At 42.3% G+C, this 14,955-nt stretch overlaps 1 long non-coding RNA gene across 12 annotated transcripts in view; it reads left to right on the top strand.

Moving 5' to 3' along the window:
* The first annotated feature begins 3,749 nt into the window (after positions 1-3,749).
* The window catches only part of LOC137847787 (uncharacterized), a 40,687-nt gene continuing 29,481 nt past the window's right edge, over positions 3,750-14,955 (top strand). For 5 of the 12 annotated variants that reach the window (XR_011091099.1, XR_011091124.1, XR_011091094.1 and 2 more), the window contains exon 1: positions 3,751-4,783. This is a non-coding gene — a long non-coding RNA (uncharacterized lncRNA). Of the gene's footprint in view, positions 4,784-14,955 lie in introns of all 12 variants that reach the window. The other 7 variants (XR_011091133.1, XR_011091137.1, XR_011091109.1 and 4 more) reach the window with 2 other exon arrangements.

Here is a 14,955-nt window from a genome sequence, read left to right as displayed (position 1 = left end):
AGCCTCCTGCCATCACAGGGCCCAGAGGTGGATGGTCCATCAGATCTGCAGCCTGTCACCTCCGCTGCTTCATCAGATATTTGACTTTAATTGTCAGAAACATTCGTTTTATGGGTTTTAATTACTCATCCTTCTTGAATCTTTATAATGACACCTGGCAAGGAAAAGGGAAGCTGGAGCCAAGGAGGCAAAAATCCTGCAATGTGTTTTAACTCCGAGGGAATAATCCACAAAGGTTTTGCCAAAATTCCCAGCTGATCACCACTGCCCCAGAAAGGAAATATAAATTTCACAAGAATCAGTTTATATGCTGCCTTCTGCTGACCTCCTCTCCCTGCTGCTACTCTAACAAAGGGCCAGTGAAGCTTGAAGCACAGTGAAAGCCCTACCCCACTCACAGACCCTGTGTGAGGAGCTGGGGTGTTACGGGACCTGAAATTCTTTGGCATGAATTTTTTAATTTGCATTTTCTTGGGCCTAGCACCAACCCCATTTGGGTCTGCAAAAAAAGGTTTTAACAGATGGCTGGAAAATGTAAGCGGTACAAAAATCATTAATACTTAGACTAATTATTCTCAACTATAAATGATGAGAGGACAATTATAACATGAGGCAGAGGTCCCCAGAGGTAGAAGCCAAACACCTCCAGCAGAAACCCAGATCATGAATGCAACATGTGCCAGAGAGAAGCAGGGCTGGTGACACTAGTTCAGCTGCAGAGGGTGAAAGTGTTGTGAGGTTTGGTTATGTAGGGGGAATCAGAGCTGCAGCCATGATCCAGGGAGGCTCTTGCATTCCATGGGCACACAGCTTCTTTTGTCACAACTGCCAGGTTTGTTCCAGAGCACTTCCCGGCTTTCCTCCCACAAGTCTTCCTGGCTATAGCAGGTCACCACGCCAGATGAGGCCTCTTGACAACTCAGACTCTTCTAATAAAGTACTGATTGCCCAGCGGTCATTTCTGGATAACCCCAAATCTACCACTGAATAAACTCTCTGTAAGTCCCTTCTTTGTTTCAGCTTAGTTATATCAGCCTTTCTATGTGACACCAGTTTTCAAGAATATCAGTGGGAAGAATAAATAAATGTTAGTATAAATGCTTCCTTCTTTGTACGGTTTCCACATTATTTTACAGTGACTGTGAATAAGTTCTGGCTGACTGTAGGACTACTTGACTTCCAGACACAAATTCAAATAGACACTGTCCTAGAATGCATGACATAGATTGAAATGTTTGCAGCAGATAAGGAGGCAGAGATAAGATACAAAGACAAGATAAGATACAGAGACAAGATATTGCTGAGATACCTGTGGTGGGATTCACCTCACATAAGTGTAAGGGTTTGGGATATCCTGGCAGATCCACAGTACAATATATGCCTACAGATCTTTCCCATCTGGAGAAATGGATGAAAGTCAGGTAGGGTGCCCTAAGGCATCTCAAATGAGACCAGAAACCTGTCTTTCATTCAATTCAATTCATTCAAACCATAAACATTTGCATGCAGAGGTCTACATCTGAGGTGTTCACTCTGTGTGCCCTCATTGTCAATGAAGAGAAAGAGGCACTGTCAGGATTTAATTGTGTGACCTCTTTTGGACTCTTAGGACACAGGAAAATGAGAAGGACACCCTCCAAAATGAAGTGTCTACATAAATGTCCGCAATTAGTCAGAGAAATTCCCCCACGGTTTCCCATGGTTTCCCTGCGTGTCTTTATCATCCTGTGACTGGCAGCCATCTCTTTATATCTGACGGGCGGAAAGATCATCTTCTTCTTGTGTTATGTTTGTGCAGCACCTCCCACTGTGGGGAGCTGGTCTGTAGCATGTGGAAGGCAAGAAGGTGGTCAGGAGTAGTCAGCATGTATTCACCAAAGTGAAATCATGCTTTACCATCCTGATTGCATTCCAGGACTGGACAAATAGCTGGTTAGATAAGGGGTAAGCAGTGGATGTTGTCCGACTGGACTTCAGCAAGGCTTTTGACACTCTATCTATAGGTAAGTTCAGGAAGTGTGAGCTGGATGAGTGGATGGTGTGGTGGACCGAGAAGTGGCTGAATGGCAGGTCTCAGAGGGCTGTGATCAGTGGTAAAGAGTCTATCTGGAGGTCTGTAGCTAGCAGTGTCTCCAAACAGTCGATGCTGGGTCCAATATTGTTTAACTTACTCATTAATGACTTGGATGAAGGGACAGAGTACCTCCTCAGAAACTTTGCTGATGACACAAAACTGTGAGGAGTGGCTGATACCCCAGAGTGCTGTGCTGCTATTCAGGGGGAATACTGAACACACAAGAGAGATGGGCAAAGAAGAACCTCTTGAAATTCAGCAGAGGCAAGTACAGGGTCTTGCACCTGGGGAGGAATAACTCCAGGCACTGGCACAGGCTGGGGGCTGACCTGCTGGAGAGAAGGACCTCTGCAGAGAAGGACCTGGGAGTCCTGGTGGACACCAAGTTAACCATGAGCAAGCAACATGCCTGTATGGCCAAGAAGGCTGCCTTAGGAAGAGCATTGCCAGCAGGCTGAGGGAGATGATCCACACCTGGAGTGCTATGTCCCAGTACAAGAGAGACATGGACATAATGGAGAGAGTGTTTAGTGAAGGGCCACCAAGATGAGCAAGGGACTGGAGCATCTCTCACGTGAGGAAAAGCTAAGGGAGCTGGGTCTCTTCAGCCTGAAAAAGAGAAGGCTCAGAGGAACTGATCAATGCTTATAGATATCTGAAGGGAGAGCGTCAAGGGGATGGAGCCAGACTCTTCTCAGTGGTACCCAGCAATAAGACAAGAGGCAATGGGCACAAACTGCACCACAGAAAGTTCCAGCTGAACATGAGAAAAACTTTACAGTGAGGGTGACTGAGCACTGGCACAGTTTGCCCAGAGAGGCTATGGAGTTTCCTTCCCTGGAAATATTCAAAAGCCACCTGGACACAATGCTGGGTAGTGTGCTCCATGGGTTCCTGCTTGAGTGGAGGGATTGGACCCTGGACGCTCCTTCCAACCTCAGTCATTCTGTGATTCTCTGATTCTGAAGCTAACAGACCACAGTATTTTGGTTACAAAGATTATCAGACATAATGTCCCTCTGCGTACAATACATGTTGATGAATGGTAGCCACAAGGCATGGTGTGTACATGACTTCTCCAGAGAAGGAAACCTTAAAGAAGGCACTGGGCAAAACTTTTTTCAAGCCAAAACTTGTGGGGAAGAACCTTTAGTTTGAAATTGAATTACGAGACAATTAGTTGCTCCCCAGAAAACTTCTAGATCTCAATTATTTTTAGAGCATAAGTTGAACCATAAATGCAGAAAGGACAGTTCACCTAGCCTATCTCAATGCTTGCCTTAAGAAGAAAAAAAAAAAAAAAAGAAAAGAAAAAAAAGAACTACTGCACAGCTCTCTGCAGCAGCTCTGAACAAAATATAATGCTTTATCTTTCCAATTCAACAGAGGAAAAAATATGAATTATAGATTATTTTTTTCTAAGTGTACATATCCTAAAAACCAAGAATTCTGGTAGAATTGGGCTGCACAAGCTTTTTTAAAAAAAGAGTGAAGTCCAAGATCTGAGCATTACTGTGAGCCATTGTTGAGGGAAAGAGCAAAAAGTGACAACATACATAAAGGTGAAGAGGTATTAGCTCTGCTATATTGTCAAGTGATAACACACATGCTGACTTTTCAGCACCTTGCGAGTAAGCTGAAAATGAAACAGTCTACAGGTGGGAGCCCTAATGAATGGCACTGTCAGGAGATAATTTCTCATGGTTGAAGAAATCTTTTATTCTGCAGGGAAGTGAAGTAACCTGGCATTATGGGCCTGTGCCAGATTCCGACGTAGACAATGGAGTGATTTCAGAGGCCACTGAGTCTGGAAGGAAGAATGACAACCCACAATTGGCTCAAATGAGTCCTCCCATTGCTCACTGCTGATGTAATGCAGCAGAAAAGGGCTGCAGATCCCCACTGTAATAGCATCTATTCAGCAGGCTGCCTTTTTCTTGTGTGGGATGGAGACCCCTGCACACAGGTGCCCTGTTTCCCAAATCTGAGAGGAAGAAGTTCAGTTTGAAGACTCTATCCCTTTGAAGACAGGTTATTTGGAAGGCAAGAATGATGGAACAATGAGGGCATGAGTATTAACTTTGGAGAAGCAAGTCCTATCCCTATCTCAGCTCTTACTTCATTTCAGGACTCCTGGGAAGGCTTTTTTGTTGTCTTGGTTCCCAATCCGTGCAGCGTGTGTGGGAGCACGTTCTATCTCTCTGTAGTGTTGTGATGATAACACAGGGGTGACTGTTCCATGACTGGGTGCTCTGGTGGCAGGAAGGGGAAGGCCGTGCGTTTACCTCAGATATGTTACACCAGAAGATGACACCACCCAGAAAAAATGAATTTTGTTCATAGTTTTCAAAGACTGTGGACAGAAGGGCGTGGGGGGAGGCATTTAGCCCCAGTTCTCAGAAGCAATATGCTTGTACTGGCAGCATATGAGGACCCAGACTTAGATGTTTGTGTTATGAAAAGGACTGCCAAGCAGGAGAACTGGCAGCTGAATGTATGCAATGTCCTTCCTGTCTTGGCAGAAATCTCATCAACAGCACGATGGAGCAGATCATGGTAGAGGTCTCTGAACCCTTGGAGAGGATTCCTCTGCTCAACCAAAAGCAACTACAAACTAGACATGAGTACTCTAGGTTCCCTTTGCCGGCCTTGATGGGCTGCTTCAGAACGTGATTTATTATATCCTTACATCCTAAAAGAGCGTTTAAGGTAAGACAATCATCCTTTAAAAATGCTCGTTTCCTTCCACTATTTGAAAGGGTTAAATCGAATTTTTAGATGCTTACAGTTACATGAGGTCAACCTCACTCCATGTGTCATCTTTTTTTTTTTTCTGGGTTAATGGGAATAATTTGAGCATCTAATTGCTCTAATAGGGGAAGGTTTCAATTGCACAATTCCATCTGCAGACGTAACTGTGCGATAAATACCCTTGCCTGAGACAAACCAAGCTTGGTTTTCTTGCATTTTCTAAGATTTTGCAATTTCTAAAATTATTGGGAAACTAAACTACAACTACATGGGAAACCCAAGAGGTAACATTGGACTGAATATACAGTGAAGGCCAATCACTGGCCTTTTACATTTACACATACATTTAGGAATAATCTTGCAGTTTCTTTTTCCAGAATTCTTATTTGAAAGGCTCATTGGGAGCCTACATCAGTCTGACAGGGTTTCTCTAAATATCTTCTTGAAATAGAGTCTATTATGTAGAAATTCTTGATCAAACTGTGAGATACATAAACTAAGTGAAGAAAACAAGGAAGGAATAACATTTTGTATTCAGCTTGGTTCAAAGTTCACAGCTATATATAACATGTTCTAAACTTTACAGATCTTAGGAGTTACTGGTAATCATATTACTGAAAACATTTCTGACAAGTGATATTTAAACTAACAGTGCCCCTTTAATTTCATGATAGTGAAAACACGTTGAAATAAAACAGGCACCTGGATTTACTCCAACAAGGCTGAGATTCTTGTAAGACACTGCATCTTCACCATTTGGATAAACAACATATCAATACAGTGAAGTAACTGCAAAATAACACCTTCAAAATAAAACATCCACTGCAACTGCACTCACTGAGACCCTCAGGAATTTCCTGAAAAAGGGAATCTTCAGTCTTGTGCAAAGCTGGGTCACATTCATCACTACTGTTTTTATTTTCATGCTAGGCTGTGTCTTTCTGCAGAATCTGTTTAGATTCTTCTCTAGGTTTCACCACTCTGTCTGGAAGTTTTGAACCTGCAGTGTGCTCATCTAAGAATAGTGAGCTATAATATTTTTTAAGTGCTGTATGTGCCCATGAGGTTACTGTATAGTTATAAGGTCATTGAGGGTATTAATAGACTGCTTTTCAGCTCCTCGTTGGGATCATACTCACCTTGTGCCCTGCTTCTTTAAAGAGAAGCCTGTGTTCAGTGAGCACAGCAAAGGAGAAGGCAAGAGCTTGTGTCACCCCTTAGAGAGAGCCTGCAAGTTTTGGCACAGTGTTTGATGCAAACCTTTCACCACCTGCCCATCAACCTTTGCACTGACGTCGTGTGGCTAATGCTGGGAAGGGCCTTTCCTTGTCCTCTTGTACAGCAAGAACTGGTGGGCTTTTTACGACGCCTAAGCCCAGACTTAGCCTGACGTCTGGTCACATTTCACCCAACATGGAGACACCCTGAAGTTAGCAGTGTGACTCATAAGTGAGGGCCACATCATATTTCAGCTATGTTCTAGCTACATGGGGCCAGGCAGCGCAGACAGAGCCTTTTAGTTAAAACTTTCCTTTGGGGGGAGGAAGGACTGAAGGTACTGCTGTTGGCAAGGTCATCCTGGGATAGATGCAGGGCTGTGGGGATGCCTGAAGCAGGAGCATCACCCTGACTTTCACTGAATGACAAACAGAAGGAGTGGGACTATTTTAATTGAGTTCTTTTGCCTTCGTCTCTTGGTCAAATAAGCCTTTGCTAGTAGAAATTCAGTGAGTCCACATAACACCCATGAATCAGCTCCCAAGGGGAATGAACACAGGGGCCTGGAGCTAAAGGAGGCCGTACAGTCATCGTGGCACTTGGGACAGTGCGATAGGGGCCTCTGGTCTGAAACATGAAGAGGAGGCATCTTAGAACCAGGAGAGGTCAGTTATGATTAGCTTGGGAACGAGTAAACAAGATTAACCTCGGCTAATTTTAGCCACCTAAAAATTATGCCAGTAGTCTCAGCAAGGCTGTCTTTAAATTAGAGGAGAGGAGGCATCTCAGGAGGGGAATCCATCCCACCCAGATTTGATGCTGCAGTTATTATGGGGTGAACTGCACTCTGGAATCATTTTCTCTTGGTTGTCCATAGAGGCAGCCTAGACGTGTCGTGTGGAGAGGACACTTCAGTTTTAAAGTTAGATGACAATGCGCTGTTCAGAGTTAAGCGCTCCTCACCAGAAAATGCTTTTGGGAAGCTCTTCTTCACATCTTGTTGAGATGAACTTGGTTTGTTTTCCAAATCTTGTGTATCCAGCTATGAAAACAGTGAAGGAAATTTTTCTTCCAAATAGGCAACCTGTTTCACTAACCTATGATCCTTTCCCTTCCCTTGTGGCAGATGACAACTTACATTTGCAAGGTAATAATTGCTATTTTATGCATCTCAGCTGTGACTGCAGCTGCGGTACCATATGCAGTTCTGGCTACCTAGTTCCATGTGAGACATAGACAAATGGAGGCAGTTAAGGAAAAAAAAAGAAAAAAAAAAAGATTAAAGGTAAATAAAGAAAACTTGTTTAGTTTAGCAAGGGAGGAATCTAACAATCTATACTTGGAGTGTAGAGTGTATAGGACCCTAAGGAGGAATTATTTCACATAGCATTGAAGAGTGTAATGACAAGAGTATAAGCAATGAGATAAGAAAAGACGTATTTGAGCTAAGTGTCACCAGAAAAAAAAATCTGACTGTGCAAACTGCTTGTGAAATACTATCCCAAGGGATTTATTTATTTTTCTGAAGAATATATAAATTGTGTGAGGAATAAAATTGGGAAAGGGAATGATCTTGAATATCACATAGCAGTTTAGGTGATTGAATAGGTCTTTCCTAGCACTAATTACTGCAATTCCTAGATCAAAGCCTAGCAGATAGAATTGTAGAATCATGGAATGGTTTAGGTTGGAAGGGACCTTAAAGATCATCTAATTCCAACCCCCTTTCCATGGGCAGGGACAGCTTCCACTAGACCAGGAATAGGAATAGGAACAGGAAAATCATTTGATGATGTCTTGAAGAAACACATCCCATAAGGAATATTTATAGCAAGCCTGTATTTCTTATAACTTATTTCCTACACAATGTTCTTCCTAGTGAATTCCAGAATTCAGAGATTAGTGTCTAAAAATAGCTTTGTGCCACTCCATACTATGTACCAGGTACATACTGGTGGCCTGTAAATATTTTCTCTCTCAAATGTACTCAGAAAAACAGTCTGTTTTCTAAGTGCCAAATCTACACACTTGGTCTGCATTCTTTCAGTCTTCTGTTCTTTCAGTCTTCTTCAGTTTCTTCTAAAACAAGATGAAAGATTTATGTGGACAAATTCAATTCCTAATAATGAGTATGTAGCCTCACAGAAGCCAACTCAGATAAATACATGGGTACTACAGACCTGAGTCTAGGGCATCAATACCAAGAGCTGACTTATGCATTAAACATGTGTGTGTCATTTAGAATTTAAGACAACTTTCTCATCCTCACCAAAAACATGAACTAAGACAAGCAGAGTAGAGGTATCTGCCTACATTTAGCAACAGCCTAAGGCAGTAACTCAAAGAGGCATCGTTCCATGGCCACCTTGGCCAGAGGACCTCCTGTGGCAGAAAAGGAATGAGCGGTTCATCCTACAGATGTCCTCACAGATACTCTCTGACTGGCAGTTCAGCCACACTCAGGAGAAATAAAGATCCTGACACTGCCCTCATCCTGGTGGGTGAGTAACGGGGTCCTATATAACTGGTGTTTGGAGTAGTGGACCAAGGCTACGAGGGCAGACGCCAGAAGTACCAGCTTTTGTTGTACCTTCAGTGCCACAAAACATCTTGGTCTGTCTTTGTCTGATAACTTGACTTTATAGTCAAGTTATCCACACAAAGAGCGTTTTGTAGCTGGAAGGTACCAATGTGATCTACCCTAACATCCTGCACTCCCTGGTAGAATTCTGTGCCCTGGTCACTAGTCTTGAGCTAGAAACACATTTCAAAGAACAGTCAATTTGAAGCTAATAATTATCACAGTGTAGATATATGTTACAGCCTTTGGTTCATCATTGGCTAAGGATGAATTATTTCTATTTTTACCTCAGCTGTTTATCAAGATGTATTATGGTGAAAGGCCTTAAATGTCTAACTATAGTGTATTAGTACAATTCCTGTTATTCTAAAACCTGCAATTGCATCAAAAGCAGTATTGTTCTTTGATAAGAGCTGTTTCCATGAATCTTCACTATATTCATTTAACCCTTTATGAAATACATCATCTACCAGATTATTTAATCAGAGATTGGAATCAAGTGAAGAAGCACACAGTCATCTGGGTAGTTCCATACATCCTATTCAAATACTTGTATCACTTTAATTTTCTTCCAGACCTTTATAGTTTTCCTTCTGCTTTACGACTCACTAAAAATTGGCAGTAATGGTCAAGAGAGCTTCTAGACAAGCTCTTTAAAACTCCTTCTAAAATGTCTAATTTTAGTAACTGCTGTAAGCAATTATATTTAACTCTTGAAATGATACCTTTGTTAGCTGGCCAGGCTAATATATACCTTCAGCGTTGATTTTCAGTATAGGAAACTGTCATATGTAATTTTTAGAAAGTCCCACAGTCACTGTGGGAAATCCAGAATATATAATTCTGACTAGGTCACTTGCTCTACACATTGTAGAGAGGGGCTTCAAGTAGATGTTTATCGTGTGGTTCAGAAACATTTGAGAGCAATGGTTTCCCTTATCAGTGACAGAAAAGGGCGAAGCCATTTCTGACACACAATTCCAGTTTTGCTATTTTGAGGTCATTACTTGCTGGCTCAGTTATAACAAGTGATTTTAACTGTCTGATCACAGAAATCCTGCCATTAAATTCAATAATATCAGATAGGTCAAATTTATGCTTATTAATGAACAGTCAAATTCCTCTTGCTTATTATCTAGTCTCTGAGTATTAGCCTAAAGGAAATGAGATAGTTTCTTTTTTGTAAGTCTCTTGTTTGCCGTCTTCATTTAATTCATGATGTTTTAATTTTGTGCTTAGGAGCACATTTTTGTTTTGCCTTTTCATTCTGCTTTTTTCCTGTCAGCCTAATGCCACAGCCTGGTCCCAGAGAAGTCTATATGCCTTTTTTGGAGGCCATCTAAACTGCTCCCTTTCCATAGGAAAAATAGGCCAACATTTCTCAAAGCTTCTAATTTAAGCTCTTTACCTAGCTTTTGCCCAGCATTTACCAGGTCCTCCAGAGCACACGAACATTATTCTTAGCTGCTTCCTGCTGAGATCTCTGCTCTCAGTAGTACATGAGATGCTCTCTCAGTAGTATTCATGTAGTCATGAAATCAATTTAGAGAACTGTGGTATATTTTAGGTTGCTTCTGGAGGGCATCCAGTACAACCTCCTGATCAAAGGAGGACCAAGTCCAAACCTGAGCCTCAGATTCACCTCCTCAGCCCAATAAAGCTCCTCTCTTGCAGAATATCCAGCAAGGAAAATCCAGTGCCTTTGAGCAGGTTGGTATTTCTTTGTGGAAATGTGTCCAGCCTCACAGATTGAGACATCTGCATCCATCTGCACCATGCAGACCCCTCTGCTTTTTCTAAATCTCTTGTGTATACGTGACTGAAAAAAACAATACAAAGTTTAGTGGTTACATGCAAGAATGGCTTGCTTCTGTTCTCAAAGACAAGTCAAAAACAATGAAAACAAGCAACACTTTTTTCCCATTTTTTTTTTCAAATATCTTTTAACAAAATTATTGTTGTGCCATTTTTCATAAATTTTTTACAAGACATTATTATTTACTTACTGACTGTGTCGAAGCTGGGCTGGCAGACCTGTGGCATACAGCAAAGCAATTTCCCAAGGGCTTAATCAAGTTACCTATTCTTAAGAGCTGGGCTTGATAAAGTGAAATAGAGTGAAATGTTGTGTTATACAAGAAAGCAACTTGGATTATCCTCTACATCTTTACTATTTCAATCTGAATTATGAAAGTTATGGATTGTAATAAATGTGATGTCCTGTTTCAAAAGTTACAACATGCATGTGTGACTCACAGTGTACTAACTTCATGGATTTGGAGACACATTGTTAACGTATTTTAAAACAAATACTTACCAAGCACTTGTTAAATATTTCCTTGATTGTCAGCATGAAGGAATAAGGACACAATTCTCCATTATACTGCAGCAGGCATAATGATAAATGGAAAGGCAGTTTTAAAATAACAATTTCTCTATGATGTTTCATTAAAAGCCAGCTGTTTGCTACCGGCAATGAGCATAGAAGAGTCTGTGGCAGCAGTGCTCCAGGTTATACTTTGTCTAAGTGTACATTGCTTATAGTATTATGCTGGTAGCTGCTGACCTGTTCCATTGTATGACTTTCAGACAAACTCTCTTTCACCCTTGCTGTAAAGATAAGCCCATTTTTTGAAAGTTCTTGGTAAATAACAGCCAGATCCCCATTTACAAAACCAGAATGCACTAGAAATTCCTAGCTCAGCCTGTGCGGCTGGACAAACGATCAGAAATGTTTAAATATTGGATTGGAGAAAAGCCAAATTTTGAATGTCATGGAGAGCGGCCGGTGCCAAGCATCCAATTCTTCCACAGGGTCTGCACGTTTGAGCTGGAGCTAATTGTTTACTCAGTCTGTCTGCCCAGGCAAACAAGCTCCTCAAAGCTCATTGCTGTGAGCCTGCCCGGATCCCCGTTCCTTGGCCTTTATGTACTTATTAGGCTTACAATAAAGGACGGCACCGAAGCAAGCGCAGATGTGAACAAAGCCAGGGGAATGCCAGGCCTGGTCAGAATTAAATCAGTGTGTCGTGAATGCTCTCGTTCTGAATGCGAATATGGAGTTTCTGTTGTGAGGGTGGCATGCAGGACAAGGAGGGTGAGATGAAGTTGAGTCCCCTGTACTGAACTCGGCGGGGAAAGCTGACAGCTGAGTCAGCCTTAATTAGGACCTGACGACCTGATCCCATGGGCAGTATTCTCACCGAAATAAATGGGAGCTCTGTCCGATTAAGGACAGTATTGTATTATATTGCAGAATATATTATTTGTATTTCCCCAGAACCCACAAATCCTAATTCAGTTGGGAGTTGCACTATATATTAAAAAAAAAAAAAAAAAAAAAAAAAAAAGAGAGAGAGAGAGAGAAAAAAAAGATGCTTTCTTGCCCTATTTTGCAATAAAAGTAGAGGAAAGTTTATCTGCCTATGTTTGCACACTGTATTACTGGTGCAACCTGTAATAAAGCTGAGGTCCCCTGAACCTCAGTCAGAAGGCAATATTGCTTTCATTGAATTTGTGTTCTCAGCTACTCCTCTAACCTTACTACTTAATTCACCTTTACATTTCATATTCTTTCCTAGTCCATATTTTTATTAGTAGTTTCAGGAGACCAACAGAGATCCCATAATAAAACCCCATGTGACATCCAGTGAAGAAGGACAGAAATTCTAATTTGACTCTAACATGTATGAGGAGATAGAAATAAATTTGTGGAGCTGATTTTCTTTCTTCCAGGAAATGTTTGAGGGACAGAAAGCAGAAGAAATGTGGAGCTGGAAAACAGCAGCTTTTGAGGTTAAGCTGATTCTCTTCTCGAAAATTATCTCATGAGCTGTTTGCTTCCTCATAGTGGCCAATTCATTTTATAGTTTGGCAGAGATCATCTGGCATGGGAATTAAAAGGAGACTCGCTTTAGGTAACAACAACCACAGTGATTTCCCTCTGAGAGCAGTGGTGCCGCAGAACTGGAGGATGCTCCGGCAGTCGGCTCCATCCGTATGTGGCAGTCTCTGTTCCAGCCTGGGGGGATGCTGTGATCTTCCTCGCTCCCTCAGCCCCCAGCCTTTCTGCTCAGACAGCTGATAAATATGTCAGAAAGCGGTGCTGCTGGAAGGCTGGATTTAGATTACAAGCCCACGTCTCCGAAGTGCCAGTTCTGGTTGCTCTGCTGTCAAAAAGCTCCTTGGGCTGTCATTTCTAACCTACTGAGGAAGACTTTGAAGTCAGTGCATACTTACTTTTTAGGAAAGACAGGGAAGGTGGGAAGAAGGCTGTACTCAGTGCAGAGAAGAGCTTCAGCGTGCAAGACGTGGGACTAGAAACCTCCAGAGGTCCCTTACAAACTGAATTTCTCCACTGCCCCACACCACATTTCCCATGGAGGATTATTCTTCAGCCTCACAGACCTCTCATCAGGAAGGCAGTCTACATTTTCCATTCCCCCTTGTCAGTTCATTCCCCTTGCATTATCCTAGATAACTTTTTTCCTCTGGGTCACTTGCCAAAATCAGTGATAAAACTTAAATTGCAAAGACACTGCCAAGAAGACAAGTTCCTGACATCCTCTGCTGAAAAAATCGCTTGTGTTTGGGAATGTCAGGCAGTAATTAGTTTGTGTTTTGGTAGACTCACATCCAATTGCTTCTTGCAAGTATTGCAGCTGCAGAGGAAAACAGGGCTGCATAGGAAACTGCGATTGATTAGTTGATGGAGGAGAAGCAGGATGGGTACAGTCTAAATAGGCATTTTACTACTGCCAAGTATGAGAAGCTGAAAAGCCTTTTAAGGAACAATATTTTAAAGCTGTGGGTCTCATGAACAAATGGGTTTGGATGCCTCTACCCTAAAACAGAGGGACAGGAAGCATAAAGGGAATTAAACCTGTACTGAGCAGCTGCTTTACCCTTACCTGGACCTTCCCTAAAGTACCTCATGATATTGTGTCTCCACTAGCCCTCCATGTCTCCTTCTGGCCTTTCCCCCTCAAACCAAGAGCCATCAGACGAGGAAGCTTTTGCCTTCATGTCCAGCTGCAGGCAGTATCATTCTCCATCATCCCAGCATGATGGATGTGGAATAAGAATGGAATAAGAAGTAACTTTGAAAGCTGCTTTGCAAACCATTGTTTGAAGGGATATTACTGTCAGAGCCCTAACGTAAAGAAACAACAAATTAAATTTAGAAAGCTTATATTTAACCTTTTTTACGGTTTGTGAGTAGTGATTCTGACCAATCACTTTGCCTATTCAATTGTATTAACTTACAGCAGGTGAAAAGTTAATGTTCTGTGATGGAAGCAGTTAATAATTTTATTATTCTGTGTTTTAAATATACCTAGTACCATGCTTTACTGCTTTTGGTATTTCTTATGGCCTCCTTGTTATTTGGGGTCCAGCCCTGCTAGACCTGGTCAGAAATAGCCTGGGGGGAATGCCACCTTAGTCCTGTAGTCGTGTTTTCCAATGATTTCTAAGGAAGAGGTGCTTTGGCATTTACCTGGGAGAGACTGCACACTAGTAAAGTCTTTTTCACTTAGGGGTCCCACTGCGGCCAAGAGCATAGCATTTTTTTCCCCAAAACAGAAGAGATTTTTCCCAAAAGCTGACTGCAGCCAACTTTAAATACTTGGTGTAGTGTTAGAGTCAGGCACCACTCCTGGCTGCTAGCAGAAGGAAGGGAATGGCAGCAAGCATGTAGTTAAATGATATATGAGTAGATAATTCTTTTGATATTTTATTTCTGCCATCTCTGGTCTTCTCACCATAGGATCCAGACCGTGGTATGGAGAAAAGAAGCACCATGACTGTGAGGGACCAGGTTGCCTGCAGCTGAGAGATGCCATTTGTGCAGGGAGTAGCCAGGGCTCTGCGAGGCAAAAAAAGGAATTGCGGAGATAGAGCAATCAAATCCAAGTCCTTGAACTTGAAGTGTTGTCTCAAGGACAAGGAGCCAGTGGCCAGGCAGGGGGTTGTGCCAACTGCTCTGAAATGTCAGCATTTATCTTGCTCCGTGGCTCAGATACATTATCTTTTCTGGGTCAGGCAGCCTGAAAATATCCCTCTGGTGAAAACAGGTGATTCAAAGCCTGGCAGCTCAGCTGGTTGCATGCCCTTTGTGTATACCCCTGCGAACCTGCTACAACACGAGGCAAGGGTGCAGGTGTCTGTAGGACTGATAGCAGAACTGATACACAGCTTGTCTCATCCAGAGATGAGGATGAGCTCTGGGCAGTGCTCATGAGGAGAGCAGCTTCTTCTGCGGTCACCTCTGGGAAAATCCTCACTGCCAAGGGACGGCTTATTCTTCCCTCATAGGTAGTCATGCTCATGT

This window comes from Anas acuta, chromosome 1 (assembly GCF_963932015.1).
Source record: "Anas acuta chromosome 1, bAnaAcu1.1, whole genome shotgun sequence".
NCBI classification, from domain to species: Eukaryota; Metazoa; Chordata; class Aves; order Anseriformes; family Anatidae; genus Anas; species Anas acuta.
Note: the sequence above shows the minus strand (reverse complement) of the source record. Positions and strands in the feature narration are given on the sequence as shown.